This window comes from Macaca fascicularis, chromosome 6, assembly GCF_037993035.2.
Source record: "Macaca fascicularis isolate 582-1 chromosome 6, T2T-MFA8v1.1".
NCBI classification, from domain to species: Eukaryota; Metazoa; Chordata; class Mammalia; order Primates; family Cercopithecidae; genus Macaca; species Macaca fascicularis.
Window position 1 is genome coordinate 76,758,473 of NC_088380.1, and position 19,221 is coordinate 76,777,693.

The window sequence follows — 19,221 nt, forward strand, 5'->3', positions numbered from 1 at the left end:
CAACGAGCTATGATTGTGCCACTGCACTCCAGTCGGGGCAACAGAGAAAAACCTGTCTCTCAAAAAAAAAAAAAAAAAAACAACATTGAAACAAGGTCTCGCTCTGTTGCCCAGGCTAGAGTGCAATGGCATGATCTCGGCTCACTGCAGTCTTGGCCTGCCTGGCTCAGGTGATCCTCCACCTCAGCCTCCTGAGTAGCTGGGACCACGGTCGCACTACCATGTTGGGCTAATTTTTCGTATTTTTTTTCTGTAGGGGTGGGGTTCACTATGTTGCCCAGGCTGGTCTCATTCCTGAGCTCAAGCCATCCACTGACCTTGGCTTCCCAAAGTGCTAGGATTACAGGCGTGAGCCACGACTCCCAGCCTATCCTGTCTCTTAAAAAATAAAATAAATTTAGACCGGGCACAGTGGCTCACGCCTGTAATCCCAGCACTTTGGGAGGCTGAGGTGGGTGGATCACCTGAGGTCGGGAGTTCGAGATCAGCCTGACCAACATGGAGAAACCCCGTCTCTACTAAAAATACAAAATTAGCCAGGCGTGGTAGCACATGCCTGTAATACCAGCTACTCAGGAGGCTGAGGCAGGAGAATCACTTGAGCCCGGGAGGCAGAGGTTGCAGTGAGCCAAGATCGCGCCATTGCACTCCAGCCTGGGCAACAAGAGCAAAATGCTGTCTCAAAACAAAAAAAAAAAAAATTAAAAAGATTTTTTAAGTAGTATCAAAAATTTTGGTTTAAGCTACTACATTTATTTTTGTCACTTCTCTCTTCTGAAAGCACCAGAAACTGACAGTACATGTCTTTCATTTTTTCTAAATTTTGGAACTGGAACTCTTCTATTTTTTCCAAATTCTGCTCTTAGAAGAGCAGAGAAACCTGAAATCAAAGTTCCTAATACCATACTGAAGTACGCTGATTCTCTCCATAAAGCTGGAGAAGGGCTCAGGAATTGGAGGTACAGAAAAGGCTGAGATGTAGGGTGAGACTGACAGCAGGAGAACCTACTGAAAAGAGGTTGAAAAGAGCACTGGAGCCCTACCTTATGAAGCCAGCTAACTACTCTTGTCTCACCCTTAGGAAAAGAGGAGGTTTATTTTCTATGGCATTTGAACAAGTGAGGCCCCAGATTTGAGCACTCCAGGAACACAGAGAGCAGGAATGAGGCACCAGCCAGAAAATAAGGGACTAATTAGTCATAATCAACCTTCCACCTGTAGCCCTATAACTCCTTCCAGGTGCCAGGACACAAGGAATCCTTTTTATTCCTCCCAATCAAGACATCAGAGGAGCCTTCTATGGAGACCCAGAAAGTCCCTCAACACAAAAGCTATCTTACTGTCCCACATCCCTCAAGAGTTGCCCACCTGTCTACAAGTTCCTCATTACAACAGAGCTTCCAATCAGCTTTTCGGTGCCTTACTCTTAAATATTTCTGAATGGAGAACCAAGCCTCACCAGATATTTTTTAAAAGCCACCAAAATCAAAGGCATAGACAAAAACGAACAGAAGAAAAAGAACTTGGGGGGTGGGTGAAGAATGCAGGCAATAGAAGAAAATTGATTTTTAACCCCGATTAATATCATAAAGAGATAAGAGAAGACTAACTCAGTCTTTTACCCCCATGCCTTTCAACAAAAGATCTACATTTGAGATACCTTTAGATAGCATTCTCATTAAGATTTGCCATTATTTGCCACTAGTTTTGCTTTGTTGGGATTAATCAATATGCCCAACTCATCTTTATTTTTACTAAACTGTAACACAGACACTCAAAACATTTATCAATACTGAGACATTTCTAAAGAAAAAAGTTTGCATTCCTCAATTTTGGCTATACTGTTAATAATGATAGTAGAATTGGCATTATTTTCAATTCTCCTAGAACAAATTATTAATCATCCCAAGCAATAAAAATAATCACAGTTGGTATTTAGTTGAGTGCTTACTTTGAGCTAGGCACTGTGACAAGCTCATTATACACATAGGCTCATTTAATCCTCTCAACAGCCTTAGAAGATAGGTACTATTATTATTCTTATCAGACAGATGAGGAAACCAAGGCTTCCAAAGGCCAATTGACATCTTCATGATGGCAAAGCCAAGATTTAAACCTAGATACACTGGGCATTAATGCTTTGCCTTTAACCCTTGTGCTCACTACTTCTTAAAGAAGAAAAAAGGAAATCAGAGTTGTATTGTGAAGATGCAAAAGGAAGGAGATTAAATAGTAAATTGGTAATATGTGTCACTTGAGGTTGAAGGTGTCAGGAGAGAGAAGGCTAGAGGGACATAATGCAGAGGGAATGGCCTTTGCTAGGGGAACCATGGATTGGCTCTTTTTCCCTTAAAATTCTTTAGGGATTTATCTGGGTTGTTGTATCAATTGTTTTTCTGTTTTCTATTTCTGAGTAGTATTTCTTGGTTATGGATGTACCATACTTCCTTTAACTATTCATTCATTGAAAAATATCTGGGTTGTTTCCAGTTTTTAGATATTATAAATAAAACTGCTATAAACACTCATGTACAGGTTTTCTGTAAAATTAAGTTTTCATTTCTTTGATAACTCTTCTAACAATGGCTACGTCAAAGGGTAATCACATGTTTCATTTTTTTCCCAACAGCAATGTATAAGTGATTCAGTTTCTCTGAATTCTTGCCAGATTTTGTGCTGTCACTTATTTTTTAAATTCCAGACATTCAGATAGATGTGTAGTGATGTCTTATTGTGGTTTAATTTGCATTTCTTTAATGGCTAATGATGTTGACTGATTTTTGAATATTGGATTCGACTTGCATCCATGAAAAAAAAAATCACTTTTTCATGGTATGTAATTCTTTTTATATATTGCTGAATTCTATTTGCTAGCATTTTGTTAAGAATTTATGGTTTTGATAGCAGGGTGAAAGTAGCCACATAAAATGAATTGGGAAATGCTCCCTCCTCTCTTATTTTTCTGGAAAAGTTACGTAATTGATGTTAATTCTTTAAATGTTTGGTAGAATTCTCCAGTGAAACCACCCAGGCCTTGATATTTATTTTCAGGAAGTTTTAAAATTATAAATTCAATTATCTTAATAGTTACATTTATATAATAGTTATGTAATTAAAATGATCTATTTCATGTTGGGCAAATTATAGTCATTTGTACTTTTTAAGGAATTGATCCATTTCATCTAAGTTGTCAGATTTTTGTGTGCAGAATTGCTCTTACTATTCCCATATCATCTTTTTGATATCTAGAGGGTTTGTGTGATATCCTCTATTTCATCCTTGAGTTTGGTAATTCATGTCTTCTCTCTTCTTTCTTTTTCATAAGAAAAAGAGATGGACATTTATTGATTTTAATTTTTTTCCAAAGAAGCTTTTTGTTTCATTGATTTTTCTCTCTGTTTTTAACTTCATTAATTTCTGTTTCTACCTTTATTATTTCTGTTTCTTCACTTGCTTTTGGTTTTTCTTTCTTTTTCTAGGTTCTTGAGGTGGGAAGGGGAAATCATGGCATTCTCAGATGAAGGGAAACTAAGATTTTGTCACTAGCAGACTTCTTTTAAAAGAATGGCTAAAAAAAAACTAAACAGAAATTACATTATAAAAGGAGGAATTTAGGAACATTGATAACCAAGAAAAAATGCTTTACTCAAAAATATGGTTAAATACAACAGGCTTCCCTTCTCTTGAGTTTTCTTTTCTTTTCCTTTTTTTTTTTTTTTTTTTTTGAGATGGAGGAGTCTTGCTCTTGTCACCCAGGCTGGAGTGCAATGGCACCATCTTGTCTCACTGCAACCTCCACCTCCCAGGTTCAAGTAATTCTCCTGCCTCAGCCTCCTCTCCTGAGTAGCTGGAATTACAGCCCACCACCATGCTCGGCTAATTTTTGTATTTTTAGTAGAGACAGGGTTTCGCCATGTTGGCTAGGCTGGTCTTGAACTCCTGACCTCGTGATCCGCCTGTCTCAGCCTTCCAAAATGCTGGGATTACAGGCATGAGCCACCAAGCCTGGCCCTTGAGTTTTCTAAATTACGTTTAATTGCTGAAAACTTACATTATCTGATGTGATTCTAAATGTATTTAGAGGAAATATCTAAGACAATTATAAAAAGGAGACAGTAAAGAGATATTACATTTATTGTCTTAGATTATTGGTTTGAGATTTTTCATCATTTCTAATAAATGCACTTAAGTTTAACCTAACATATGCTATAAATTTCCCTTATAGCCCTGTTTTAGCTGTGTCATAAAATTTTATATATTTTCATTTTGATTCAGTTCAACATATTTTTAAATTTCCCTTCAGACTTATTTGGCCCATAGATTATTTGGAAGTGTGTTGTTTAGTTTACAAATGTTTGGAGAACATTTTGCTGTTATTGATTTTTAGTTTCATTTTCTTATGGTAAAAGAACACACTATATAATTTCAATTCTTTGAAATTTATTGAGCTTTCTTTTGTAAAAGGATATGGTCTATCTTGACATTTGTTCCATTAACACTTGAAAAGAATGTTAAGTCTGCTGTTGTTGGATAGAGTATTTTATAAATGTTGATTAAAGCCTTTCGGTTGATGGTATTGTTGAGTTGCTGATTTTTCATCTAGTTGTTCTATAAACTACTAAGAGGTGCTGAAGTCCCTAACTATAATTGTGGATTTGCCTATTTCTCGTATTAGTACTATCAGTTCACCTAGCAATACAGAAAGGGGCAGGGAAGTACTGGGAAGGGAAGGGCAGGTCCCTGGCAAGGGCTTAACTGCTGGCCCTGTGCCCATGGACCTAGGTGAGGACAGGCACTCCTGACTCCGCACCCAAATGTTACATTGCCCAAGACCACCCTGGTCCACCACACCCCCATCTTGTGCCTATAAAAACTCTCAAGACTCGAGCAGGGAGGCACACAAGCAGCTGGATGGCGAGAGGATGGCGAGGGGATCATGCTGGAAGAAGAGCACATGACAGGTGCTGGCATAGCATCGACCAGCAGAACGAGGCAGAGTTTGGTCATGGCAGTCGATGGAGACCCTGGGCCGCCGAGCACTCCGACTTCAAGAGAAAACTGTCTCCCTTCTGGCTCCCCCATCTGCTGAAAGCTTCCCACTCAATAAAACCTTGCACACATTCTCCAAGCCCATGTGTGATCTGATTATTTTGGTACACCGAGGCAAGAACCCTAGGATACAGAAAGCCCTCTGTCTTTGAGATAAGGCAGGGGCCTAATTGAGCTAACCGATGCCACCTATGGACGGCTAAACTAAAAGAGCACACTGTAACACATGCCCACTGGGGGTTCAGGTGGAAACATTCACCCCTAGACACTACCATGGGGTTGTAGGCCGATAGCTTGCCCATCTGTATGCTCCCTAGAGATTTGACCAGCAGGGAACTGAGGAAGCGAGCCACACCCACATCACATGCCCTGAGAGGGGAACCACAGGACTTTTCCTGTTTCACTAGTTTGAAGCTGTTATTTCGTGCAGACACATTTACAATTGCTGTCTTTTTGGTGGGTTGACCCTATATTATTATATAATATCTCTCCTTGACTCTAGTACTTTTCTTTGCTCTGCAATATGCTGTATGTGATATCAACATAGCCACTCCTACTTTCTTTTGGTTAATTATTACATCACATATCTTTTTTTCATTCTTTTACTTTCCACTTGCCTATGTTGTTATACTTGAAGTGAGTTTCTTATAGAAAGCATATACGTGGTTCATATTTTCTAATCCATTCTGCCAGTCAAAATACAATGTTGTAGATCATTTATGTTTTTTTGTTTGCTTGTTTGTTTTTATTATACTTTACGTTCTGGGATACATATGCAGAATGTACAGATTTATTACATAGGTACACACGTGCCATGGTGGTTTGCTGCACCCATCAACCCATCATCTATATTAGGTATTTCTCCTGATGCTATCCCTCCCCGAGTCCCCCACCCTCAGACAGGCGGTGATGTTCCCCTCCCTGTGTCCGTGTGTTCTCATTGTTCCACTCCCACTTATGAGTGAGAACATGCAGTGTTTGGTTTTCTGTTCCTGTGTTAGTTTGCTGAGAATGATGGTTTCCAGCTTCATCCATGTCCCTGCAAAGGACATGAACTCATCCTTTTTATGGCTGCATAGTATTACATGGTGTATATGTGCCATATTTTCTTTATCCAGTCTATCATTGATGGGCATTTGAGTCTGCTCCAAGTCTTTGCTTTTGTGAATAGTGCTGCCATAAACATACGTGTGCATGTGTCTTTACAGTAGAATGATTTATAATCCTTTGGATATATACCCAGTAATGGGATTGCTGGGTCAAATGGTATTTCTTGTTCTACATCCTTGAGGAATTGTCACATTGTCTTCCATAATGGTTGAACTAATTTACACTCCCACCAACAGTGTAAAACTGTTCCTATTTCTCCACAACCTCTCCAGCATCTGTTGTTTCCTGATTTTTTAATGATGGGTATTCTAACTGTCATGAGATGGTATCTCACTGTGGTTTTGATTTGCATTTCTCTAATGACCAGTGATGATGAGCTTTTTTTCATATGTTTGTTGGCTGTATAAATGTCTTCTTTTGAGAAGTGTCTGTTCATATACTTCGCCCACTTTTTGGTGGGGTTGTTTGTCTTTTTTCTTGTAAATTTGTTTAAGTTCCTTGTAGATTCTGGATGTTAACCCTTTGTCAGATGGATAGATTGCAAAAATTTTCTCCCATTCTGTAGGTTGCCTATTCACTGTGATGATAGTTTCTTTTGCTGTGCAGAAGTTCCTTAGTTTAATTAGATCCCATTTGTCAATTTTAGCTTTTGTTGCCATTGCTTTTGGTGTTTTAAACATGAAGTCTTTGCCCATGCCTATGTCCTAAATGGTATTGCCTAGGTTTTCTTCTAGGGTTTTTATGGTTTTTGGTCTTACATTTAAGTCTTTAGTCCATCTTCAGTTAATTTTGTATAAGGTGTAAGGAAGGGGTCCAGTTTCAGTTTTCTGCATATGGCTAGCCATTTTTCCCAACACCATTTATTAAATAGGGAATCCTTTCCCCATTGCTTGTTTTTACAAGGTTTGTCAAAGATCAGATGGTTGTAGATATGTGGCATTATTTCTGAGGTCTCTGTTCTGTTCCATTGGCCTATATATCTATTTTGGTACCAGTACCATGCAGTTTTGGTTACTGTAGCCTTGTAGTATAGTTTGAAGTCAGGTAGCATGATGCCTCTAGCTTTGCTCTTTTTGCTTAGGATTATCTTGGCTATATGGGCTCCTTTTTGGTTCCATATGAAATTTAAAGTAGCTTTTTTCTAATTGTGAATAAAGTCAATGGTAGCTTGATGGGGATAACATTGAATCTATAAATTACTTTAGGCAGTATGAACATTTCTACAATATTGATTCTTCCCATCCATGAGCATGGAACACTCCATTTGTGTCCTCTCCTATCTCCTTGAGCAGTGGCTTGCAGCACTCCTCAAAGAGGTCCTTCACATCCCCTGTAAATTGTATTCCTAGATATTCTACTCTGCTTGTAGCAATTGTGAATGGGACTTCACTCATGAACTGGTTTGCTGCTTGTCTATTATCGGTGTATAGGAATGCCTGTAATTTTTGCACATTGATTTTGTATCCTGACACTTTGCCGAAATTGCTCATCAGCCTAAGGAGATCTTGGGTTGAGACAATGGGGTTTTCCAAATACACAATCATGTCTTCTGCAAACAGAGACGATTTGACTTCCTCTCTTCCTGTCTGAACACCCCCCATTTCTTTCTCCTGCCTGATTGCCCTGGGCAGAACTTCCAATACTATATTGAATAGGAGTGGTGAGAGAGGGCACCACTGTCTTGTGCTGGTTTTCAAAGGTAATGCTTCCAGCCCCTGCCCATTCAGCATGACATTGGCTGCGGGTTTGTCATAAACAGCTCCCATTATTTGGAGATACGTTCGATCAATACCTAGTTTATTGAGAGTTTCCAGCATGAAGGGGTGCCAAACTCTATCAAAGGCCCCCTCCACATCCACTAAGACAATCATGTGGCCTTTGTCACTGGCTCTGCCCATGTGATAGACCACATTCATTGACCTGCGTATGTTGAACCAGCCTTGCACCCCAGGGATGAAGTTGATCCAGTCATGGTGGATAAGCTTCTTGATGTGCTGCTGAACTCAGCCCACCAGCATTTTATTGAAGATTTTCGCATCGATGTTCACCAGGGATATTGGCCCAAAATTTCCTTTTTCTGTTGTGTCTCTGCCAGGTCTTGGCAACAGGATGGTTCCGGCCTCATAAAATGAGCTACGGAGGAGCCCCTCTTTTTCCATTGTTCAGAACAGTTTCAGAAGGAATGGTACCAGCTCCTCTCTGCACCCCTGGTAGAATATGGCTGTGAATCTGTCTGGTCCTGGGCTTTGCTTGGTTGGCAGGCCATTAATTACCACCTCAATTTCAGAACTTGTCATTGGTCTATTCAGGGATTCGATCTCCTCCCAGTTTAGTTCTGGGAGGGTGCATGCATCCAGAAATTTATCCGATTCTTCCAGACTTTCCAGTTTATACAGAGGTGTTTATAGTATTCCCTGATGGTGGTTTGTATCTCTGTGGGATCAGTGGTGACATCCCATCATTCTCTATTGTGTCCATTGGATTCTTCTCTCCTTTGGTCCCTATTAATCCAGCTAGCAGTCCATCTATTTTGTTAATCTTTTCAAAAAACCAGTTCCTGGATTCATTGACTTTTTGAAGGGTTTTTCGTGTTTTATCTCCCTCAGTTCCACCCTGATCCTAGTTATTTCTTGTCTTCAGCTAGCTTTTGAATCTGCCTGCCCCCTCTTCTCTTTTAATTGTGTTGTTAAGAGTGTTGATTTTAGACCTTTCCCACTTTCTTCTGTGGGTATTTAGTGCTCTAAATTTCCCTCTAAACACTGCTTCAGCTGCGTTCCAGAGATTCTGCTACATTGTGTTTTTATTCTCATTGGTCTCCAAGAACTTATTTCTGCCTTAATTTCATTATTTACCCAGTAGTCATTCAGGAGCAGGTTGTTCAGTTTCCATGTAGTTGTGTGGTTTTGAGTGAGTTTCTTAATCCTGAGCTCTAATTTAATTGTACTGTGGTCTGAGAGACTGCTTGTTATGATTTCTGTTCTTTTGTATTTGCTGAGGAGTGTTTTACTTCCAATTATGTGATCAATTTTAGAATAAGTGTGATGTGGCGCTGAGAAGAACATATATTCTGTTGATTTGGGGTGAAGAGTTCTATAGATGTCTACTAGCTCTGCTTGGTCCAGAGCTGAGTTCAAGTCCTGAATATCCTTGTTAATTTTGTGTCTCATTGATCTGTCTAATATTGACAGTTGGGTGTTAAAGTCTCCCACTATTATTGTGTGGGAGTCTAAGTCTCTTTGGAGGTCTCTAACAACTTGCTTTATGAATCTGGGTGCTCCTGTATCGGGTGCATGTATATTTAGGACAGTTAGCTCTTCTTGTTCATTGTTCCCTAGACTATGTGTGTCATTGCACGTGAGATGGATCTCCTAAATACAGCACACCAATGGGTCTTGACTATCCAATTTGCCAGTCTGTGTCTTTTAATTGTGGCAGTTAGCCCATTTACATTTAAGGTTAATATTGTTATGTGTGAATTTGATCCTAGCTGGTTATTTTGCCTATTAGTTGATGCAGTTTCTTCATTGTGTTGATAGTCTTTACAATTTGGTATGTTTTTGCAGTGGCTGGTACCAGTTGTTCCTTTCCATATTTAGTGCTTCCTTCAGGAGTTCTTGTAAGGTAGGCCTGGTGGTGACAAAATCTCTTAGCATTAGATTGTCTGTAAAGGGTTTTATTTCTCCTTCACTTATGAAGCTTAGTTTGGCTGGATATGAATTTCTGGGTTGAAAATTCTTTGCTTTAAGAATGTTGATATTAGCCCCCACTCTCTCCTGGCTTGTAGTGTTTCTTCAGAGAGATCCACTGTTAGCATGATAGGCTTCCCTTTGTGGGTAACCTGACCTTCCTCTCTGGCTGCCCTTAACATTTTTACCTTCATTTCAACCGTGGTGAATCTGACAATTATGTGTCTTGGGGTTGCTCTTCTCGAGGAGTATCTTCATGGTGTTCTTTGTATTTCCTGAATTTGAATGTTGCCTTGTCTTGATAGGCTGGGGAAGTTCTCCTGGATAATATCCTGAAGAGTGTTTTCCAACTTCGTTCCATTCTCCCCATCACTTTTAGGTACACCAATCAAATGTAGGTTTGGTCTTTTCACCTAGTCCCACATTTCTTGGAGGCTTTGTTCGTTCCTTTTCATTCTTTTTTCTCTAATCTTGTCTTCACACTCTATTTCATTAAGTTGATATTTAATCTCTGATAGCCTTTCTTCTGCTTGATTGATTCGGCTATTGATACTTGTGCATGCTTCACGCAGTTCTCATGCTGCGTTTCTCAGCTCTATCAGGTCATTTATATTCTTCTCTGAACTGGTTATTCTAGTTAGCAAACCTTTTTTCAAGGTTCTCAGCTTCCTTGTGTTGGGTTAGAACATGCTCCTTTAGCTTGGAGGAGTTTGTTATTACCCACCCTCTGAAGCCTATTCTGTCCAATTTGTCAAATTCATTCTGTGTCCAGTTTTGTTCCCTTGCTGGCAAGGAGTTGTGATCCTTTGGAAGAGAAGAGGCATTCTGATTTTTGGAATTTTCAGCCTTTTTGCGCTGGTTTTTCCTCACCTTTGTGGATTTATATACCTTTGGTCTTTGATGTTGGCGACCTTTGGATGGGGTTTTTGTGTGGATGTCCTTTTTGTTGATGTTGATGCTATTTCTTTCTGTTTGTTACAGTCAGGCCCCTCTGCTGCAGGTTTGCTGGAGTTTGCTGGAAGTCCACTCCAGATTCTGTGTGGCTGGGTATCACCAGCAGAGACTGCAGAACAGCAAAGATTGCTGCCTTTTCCTTCCTCTGGAAACTTCATCCCAGAGGGGAACCTGCCAGATGCCAGCTGGAGCTCTCCTGCAAAGGTGTCTGTTGACACCTGCTGGGAGGTGTCTCCCAGTCAGGAGGCACGAGGGTCAGGAACCCACTTGAGGAGGCAGTCTGTCCCTTAGCAGAGCTCCAGCACTGTGCTGAAAGATTCGCTGCTCTCTTCAGAGCCCACAGGCAGGAAGGTTTAAGTCTGCTAAGGCTGCACCCATAGCCGCTCCTTCCCCCAGGTTCTCCATCCCAGGGAGATGGGAATTTTATCTATAAGTCCCTGACTGGGGCTGCTGCCTTTCTTTCAGAGATGCCCTGCTCAGAGAGGAGAAATCTAGAGAGGCAGTCTGGCTACCGCGGCTTTGCCAAGCTGCGGTGGGCTCCACCGAGTTCGAACCTCCCGGAGGCTTTGTTTACACTGTGAGGGGAAAACCATGTACTGAAGCCTCAGTAATGGCAGACACCCCTCCCTACCAAGCTTAAGCATCCCAGGTCTACTTCAGACTGCTGTGCTGGCAGCAAAATTTCAAGCCAGTGAGTATTAGCTTGCTGGGTTCTGTGGGGGTGGGATCCACTGAGCTAGACCACTTGACTCCCTGGCTTCGGCCCCCTTTCCAGGGAAGTGCACACTTTAGTCTCACTGGTATTCCAGGCGTCACTGGGGTATGAAAAAAGAACTCCTGCAGCTAGTTCAGTGTCTGCCCAAATGGCCACGCAGATTTGTGCGTGAAACCCAGGGCCCTGGTGGTGTAGGGAGCTAAGGGAATCTCCCGGTCTGCGGGTTGCAAAGACTGTGGGAAAAGCATAGTATCTGGGCCAGAATGTACCATTTCTCACGGCTTCCCTTGACTAGGGGAGGGAGTTGCACGACCCCTTGCACTTTCTGGGTGAGGCAACGCCCCATCCTGTTTCAACTCGTCCTCCGTGGGCTGCACCCACTATCTAACCAGTCCCAATGAGATGAGCCAGATACCTCAGTTGAAAATGCAGAAATCACCCACCTTCTGTGTTGATCTCGCTGGGAGCTGCAGACCGGAGCTCTTCCTATTCGGCCATCTTGCCACCCACCTCCAACAATCCTTTTTTCCAATATGTTGAATGTAATTACAGATATGTTAGAGCTTAAATCAGTTATTTTATATTTTGTTTTCTGTCTATTCTCTCTGTTTTTCATTTCTCTGTTTTCTTTTCCTTATTGTCTTGTGGGTTACTTCCTGTGGGTTACATTTTAGAATTCCATATTAATTTTTGTTTTTGAGTGTATCTATTTCTTTTTTACTAGTTGCTTTAGGTATTAAAATTATACATATTTTTATAACTTAAAATTTTTCATATATTTGCTATGGTTTAAATGTGTCCCTTCCAAAATTCAGGCATTGCAAATGTGATGGTATTAGGTAGTAAAGTTTTTAAGAGGTAATTAAGTCATGAAAGTTCTTCCTCATTAATGTTATTAAGGCCCTTATAAAAGAGGCTTCATGCAACAAGAGGGTCTTCAGCAGACAACAGATGCCGATGCCTTGATCTAGGACTTCCCAGTTTCCAGAACTGTGAGAAAATAAATTTCAGTTTATTCTAAATTACTGTCTCAGGTATTGTGATATAACAGCATAAGTGGACTAAGTCAATATCGATATCAAACCTATCCTCGTGTACTTGTGGTGTAATTTTGCCAGTTCAAGTGAAGTGTACAAACCTTATTTCCCTTTATAGTTCCTTATCTTTTTTCTTTTATAATATGATTGTCCTAAGTATTCTCTCTACCAAATCAGATGTTAAAATTTCTGCTTTAATCCCTCAAGAGAAGGGAAGCCTATTATATTGACTCATATTTTTACTTAATGTGTTTTTTCTTTGCACTTAATGTTCCAATATTCTTTCTTTCATAATTTCCTTTTTGTTTAAAGAAATTTCTGTAGTCATGCTTTTAGAAAAAAACTGCTAGTGACAAAATCTCTTAGTTTCCCTTCATCTGAGGACATCATTATTTCCCCCTCCATTCCTAAAGGATTTTTTTTGCTGGATATTAGATTTGGGTTGACAGTTTTTTCCTCTTAGCACTTGAAAGATGTTGTGTCACTTCCTTATGGAGTCCATGGTTTCTGATGTGAGATCCACTGTCATTCAAATTGCTTTTCCCTTACAAGTAAGGTGTCATTTCTTGCACTCTGCTTTTAACAATTTTTTTCTATGCTCTTAGTTTTCAAAAGTTGAATGATACATCTTGGCATGAAATATCTTTGAGTTTATCCTATTAGGTTTCATTTGTCTTTTTTTTAGTAACAGCTTTATTGACATATAATTTTTAACCATAAAACTCACCCTTTTAAAGTTTATAATTCAGTGGTTTTTAGATTCCCAACATTGTGTAACCTCCACTATCTAATTTTAGAACACTTTAATCACCTAGAAAAGAAACCCTATACCTATTAGTAATCACTATTTCCCCTCCTGACCCTTGGAAACCACTGACATACTTTGTCTCTATATATTTGCTTATTTTAGACTTTCACATAATCATGTAACATGTGGCTTTTGTAACTGGCTTCTTTTACTTAAAGCATAATGCTTTCAAGGTTGAGTCATACTCTGGCATGTATTAGCACTTTATTCCTTTTTAGTACCAATTAATAGTCCATTGTATATATACACACACACACACACACACACACATACTATATTTTGTTTATTCATTAATCAATTGATGAACATTCGAGTTGTACCACTTTTTGGATATTACAAATAATTACAAATAATCCTGCTTTTTGTACCACTTTTTGTGTAGACATATGTTTTCTTTTATTTGGAGTAGAATTCCTGAGTCATAGAGTAACTCTATATTTAATTGTTTGAGGAACTGCCACACTGTTTTCCAGAGCAGCTGTAGCATTTTACATTCCCACCAGCAGTGTATGGGGGTTCCAATTTCTCCATATCCTCCCCAATACCTGTTACCTGTACTTCATGTTATAGATATTCTAATGAGTGTGAAGTGGTGTCTCCTTGTTTTGATTTGCATTTCCCTAGTAGCTAATGATGTTGAGCTTCTTCTCATAAGCATATTCGTCATTTGTATATCTTATTTGAAGAAATGTCTATACAGATCCTTTCTCCATTTTTAATTAGGTTGTTTTTTATTATTGAGGTATAAGAGTTTTTATCTATACTAAATATAAATCTCTTATTGTATATGTGATTTGCAAATATTTTCTCCCATTCCGTGTGTTGTCTTTTCATTTTCTTTCTTGGTGGTGCCACTTGAAGCGTGAAAGTTTAAAATTTTGATGAAATCCAACTTACTTACTTTTTCTTTTGTTGCTTGTGTTTTTGGTGTCATATGTAAGTCTTTTCCTAACTCCAGGTCACAAAACTTTACTTCCATGTTTACTTCTGATAATTTTATAGTTTTAGCACTTAGATTTTGTTCTATGATCCATTTTGAGTTAATTTTTATATATGGTGTGAAGCAGACGTCCAACTTTATTCTTTTGCATGTGAATACCCTGTTGTTTCAGCACTATTTGTTAAAAAATAACTACCTTCTTCCCATTTAACTGTTTTGGCTCCTTTGTTAAAAACTCACTCAGCTTCTTGAATCTGTAGGTTTATGTCTTTCACCAAATTTCAGAAGTTTTCAGACATTATTTATTTGAGTATTTTTAGCCTTACCCTCTTTCTTTTCTCCCTCTAGGACTCTGATTTCATGAATGTTACATCTTTTGTTGTAGTCACTTAGTTCCATGAGAATCTGCTCTTTTTAGTCTATTTTCTCTCTTTTGTTAGAGCGGATAATTTCTGTTCTTCTATCTTCAAGTTCCTTGATTTATTCCTTTGTCTCCTTCGTTCTGTTATTCAACTCATTTAGTTTTTAATTTTGATTATTGTATTTTTCAGTTCTAAAATTCCCATTTGGTTTTTCTTTATGTCTTCTACTTATCTAATGAGACTTCCTATTTTTTCATTTGTGTCAAGTGTTTTTGTAGTTGCTCACTGAAGCATTTTTATTTTTTAACATCTTTGTTAGATAATTTTTTTACATCTTTGTCAGATAATTCTAACATATTTGTCTTCTTGGTTTTGTCATTTATTAATGGTCTTTTTTCATATCGTTTGAGATCTTCCTAGTTCTTGATATATATCATGAGTGATTTTCATAAAACCTGGACATATGGGATATTTATGAGGTTTTGAATCTCATTAAAATCTCTTTTAGCTGGCTTTTTCTAACATGGTACTGGCAGGGGAAGTGGGTGTGGGGAGCAGGCCAAGTTGGAGGAGATATCCAAGTTCCTCATTTGGCCTTCACTGACACCCAGGATGGGAGACTCCTTATTACTGACGTATGATGATGAAAGTACTGGTTCTTTATTTGACCTTCTCCGACACCACCCTGGGAAGGAGGGGTTAGGACACCTCTAAATAATTACTTAATATTTTTCCATAATGCCAACCTGAAGATGTTTCAGTGTAAGGCAATTCTTTAAACTACCTAATAGTCTGGTGAGGGTAGGGGTCTATGCTCTCCACTAGGACTTTGCTGACATGAGTAGGATGGGGTCACAATTCTGTCTGTAGTTGCCTAGAGTATGCATTTATTGTCAAAAAGTTCTCTGTCTGCTATACTCCTTTTCTGGCCCTTCAGCTGGAGCAGTGTTTTGATTGGGGCTTTTTTTGTCTGTGCCATTGGTGTTTCCAGGTTGCTGATATCTAAAGTTTCAAGTCTGGTGTATCTAAAGCAAAAAGTAAACATAGGGAATTAACCATCATGTTGTTCCTTGGGTCCCAAGGTCTCTAGTTGATCTGTCTTTTTTCCACCATTTGGAGACTTTTATGTTTGCTTCATATGTAAAGTTCAGAATTTTTCATTATACTTAGTGGGAGGAATAGGGACAAGTATATCTACTCCATCTTCCCAAAACTGGAAGTCTAAGTAGACCTTTTTATAAGCAGAATCGTATTATAATCACTAGGACATGTTAATACTTAAAGGAGCTTTGAAGTTAATTTTTCCCAACTCATAACTCCCTAATTTATCATTTTTAAGAATTCAAACTTTATATATTGGGCTTACTTTAAATGAGAAATGCCTGTAGATTATTTATACATTTCTGAATATTGACTACAGTTGTCCTCTTCAATATTTGAATTAAATTCTTCTAAATAATTACTGAAACTTTTTTTCATAATGTCAACCTGAAGATGTTTCAGTGTAAGGCAATTCTTTAAACTACATAATGTGAAATAATTGTCTTTCCAGAAGTATAAATGGAAACAATATTTTAGAAGATTCTATTCTATTTTTTTTATTTATTTATTTTTATTTTTTCATTTATTTTTGAGACAAAGCCTTGCTCTGTCACCCAGGCTGGAGTGCAAATGAATGGTGTGATCTTGGCTTACTGCAACCTCTGCCTCCCGGGTTCAAGCGATTCTCCTGCCTAAGCCTCCTGAGTAGCTAGGATTACAGAAGCTCACCACCACACACAGCTAATTTTTGTATTTTTAGTAGAGACGAGGTTTCACCGTGTTGGCCAGGCTGGTCTCAAACTCCTGACCTCAGGTAATCTGCCCACCTCGGCCTCCCAAAGTGTTGGGATTACAGGCGTGAGCCACTGCGCCCAGGCTTGTTCTATTTTAGAAGCTTGGCTGCATTTAAAAGATTATTTATCTTACCAGGTTTCTATATACTCACCAACAATTGCCTATTAAAGATATTTATTTAACAATTTTTGAACTTCCAGACCTACTTTTTCAATAATCATTCCTCCTTCTCAAACATCTTTGATTTATATTAATGTCTAGTAATACTTTCATTCACTGCCCTCTAACAACCTGCCCTGCACTCTGCTCATGAGTTCTTTATGTAACTTATCTTACTTAATCTCGTTTCAGACAAAAGAAAGTGAAGCTCAGAAAGACTGAACCAAAAGCATTCATAAGTGGTAAAGCCAGCGTCTGCATATAGGTCCTCTGCCTGCAAGCTCCACACTTGTTTTGACAATGCTACACCTGACAAAATAAGCATCTTGTCATTCCTAGGTGAAAGCTTATAGGCATGTTTTCTTCCTCAGATGCTATTTTGTAACTTCTAACATGTTTTTATTTTTATCTTGGTAAATTTTTCACCTGAGAAAATAAAATTAATACAGAAATTTAAAATATAAGGTATCTATGTTTTAAAGGTAAAAACAAAGTTTATAATTTTTAACTTCATTTTTGTCATTTAAAAATTATCAATAATTCTTCAAAGTTTTACCACATGAGCATATTTAGGTATAAAGAGAAAATACTACTGGATAGCTGCTATTATATGTGCAAATGGTGCAAAGAAAAATAAAATAAGCCATGTTAATAAATCCTTGTTAATGATAAGATTTACTCTTTAAAACATGTATTTTTAATTTGACCTAGAAGAGACAAAAAGGCTACATGTGTAAGAATCTCTATTCAACATAGAACTATTTTATATTAATATTTTCATTCACTTTGATTTTTACAAAAGAATACATATTTAATTTGCTTAATCTCAATTTTACAACATCTGATAATCAACATTTTTTTCTTTCAAACGATTGTGGCCAATAAATCCTCTTAGGCTAAATAATGTTGCTTTTTCTTCATTTCAATTATTTCTAAACTATTAATCAGAGGAACTCCTACTAATTGCTTAGTCAGCAGTATTTACATCTGTCATTATTTGCTAATCCTTTAGATTTTAGAAATATTTGTGTTTTTTCCTTTAGCAAAGAATAATGCAAATACTACACATCCTCTGATTTGTACAGATCCTAGTCCACGATGTAACTTTTCAAATGCAGAAATAAGCCATTTGTTATTTGGATAAATACACTTTTTCTGGGTATATTTTCCTGCAGATAAACTACCATTTAGGAAAGTTTATATTACATTTTTGTTCTTAGTAATCCACTCCTATTTGGGGGGGGGGCTCTTTTTGATATACACTACTGTATTCAATTACTATCAAATTAACATTAGAACATGTTGAAATCATGAGTATTTTAGTTATCTATAATATTTTCCTTGCTAAGTTCAATTTCCCAATAATTAAAAAATGGTACTTTTAGTCTCAAATTTTAAGTTAAATAAACTAGTTGTTCCTGCAAAATGACTGTAGTTCAAATGAAAACTGTTAACATGTTTAGATGAACAAATAAATTATCTTAGTAAAAATTTACAGACATTTTCTAGTATTATATACTGCAATTTTACCTAAACTATGACAGGAAGGCAACAACTGTTACGTATTCTCAAAATATATACAGCACTTCCAGTAAGATAGTCGGAACTGCTGGTATTTCTACTCACATTGATCATGTGAGGAATATTATCACCGGAATCATCACCTTAGAAAATAAGAATCAGCTAGCTATGCAAATTTTAAGTATTTTTATACAGTAAATGTTACATATAAGAATCATCTGAGGGAAGGGAACTGATATTTATCTCATTACCGTTGTTGCAATTGGGTATAAAAACGTCCACCACTCCCATTTTGAATCATTTGCCGTACAGAAAATAGAGGACATTTTAATTTCTCATGATGGCAGGTTAGGGAGAGAAGGGCTTGTTATTTCTAAGAGCAAGAAACTACAGTTTTATAGGATTGCACACCTGGAGACGTAAAAATTTTATAAATCACTGAATTTTAATTACATAGTAGTTTATACGCCAGATACAACACACGTCAAAAGCCTATTTTGTACTAAGCAGGCAGCCATCCACCCGCATCTACCTACCGAAGCCATTTCTGCTTTTTACCAGCGACGCTGGAACTGTGTTATTGTGGGATATGTTCAGTGTTGAACAGGCTCCCAGGGCACGGCTGTTACTTTGGAGGTTATGCTGGGGTACAGAAGTTAGGCTGGGGCAGGGCCATCCTCCTAGGAGGGCCCAGCACAGTCTGAGCAACCACACTGGCGGGCCATTTTGCTCACAGCCCCACCGCGCAGGACAGCGTCTGCAGCTGCTGCGTGCGAGACCCAGAGGCTCCGGTCAGCGCGCCGGCCGCAGGGAGTGCGAGCACTTGTGAGCCCCGCGCCAGGCCGGTGAGGTCTGAAGCTACAGAGCCCGCTTAGAAAGCACTGCCGCGCGCTGCCGGACGCAGGCCCACAGGCCCAGCCGACCGAGGCCGCAGTTTTCCCAGCCCCGCCGCCGTTGCCAAGGCGACCGCCGCCGAACGTTCCCGCGGCGGGCTCCGCCCCCCGGCCAATCGGACCGGCGCTCGGTGGAGCCCAGATTCTCTTT

At 38.8% G+C, this 19,221-nt stretch overlaps 1 long non-coding RNA gene across 1 annotated transcript; it reads right to left on the minus strand.

Moving 5' to 3' along the window:
- Positions 1-13,631: 13,631 nt before the first annotated feature.
- On the minus strand, positions 13,632-19,127 carry LOC141407011 (uncharacterized). Its single transcript, XR_012413726.1, has 2 exons — positions 18,714-19,127; positions 13,632-15,686 (listed from the first exon to the last, which is right to left on the minus strand). It is a non-coding gene; the product is annotated as an uncharacterized lncRNA (long non-coding RNA).
- Positions 19,128-19,221: the final 94 nt, after the last annotated feature.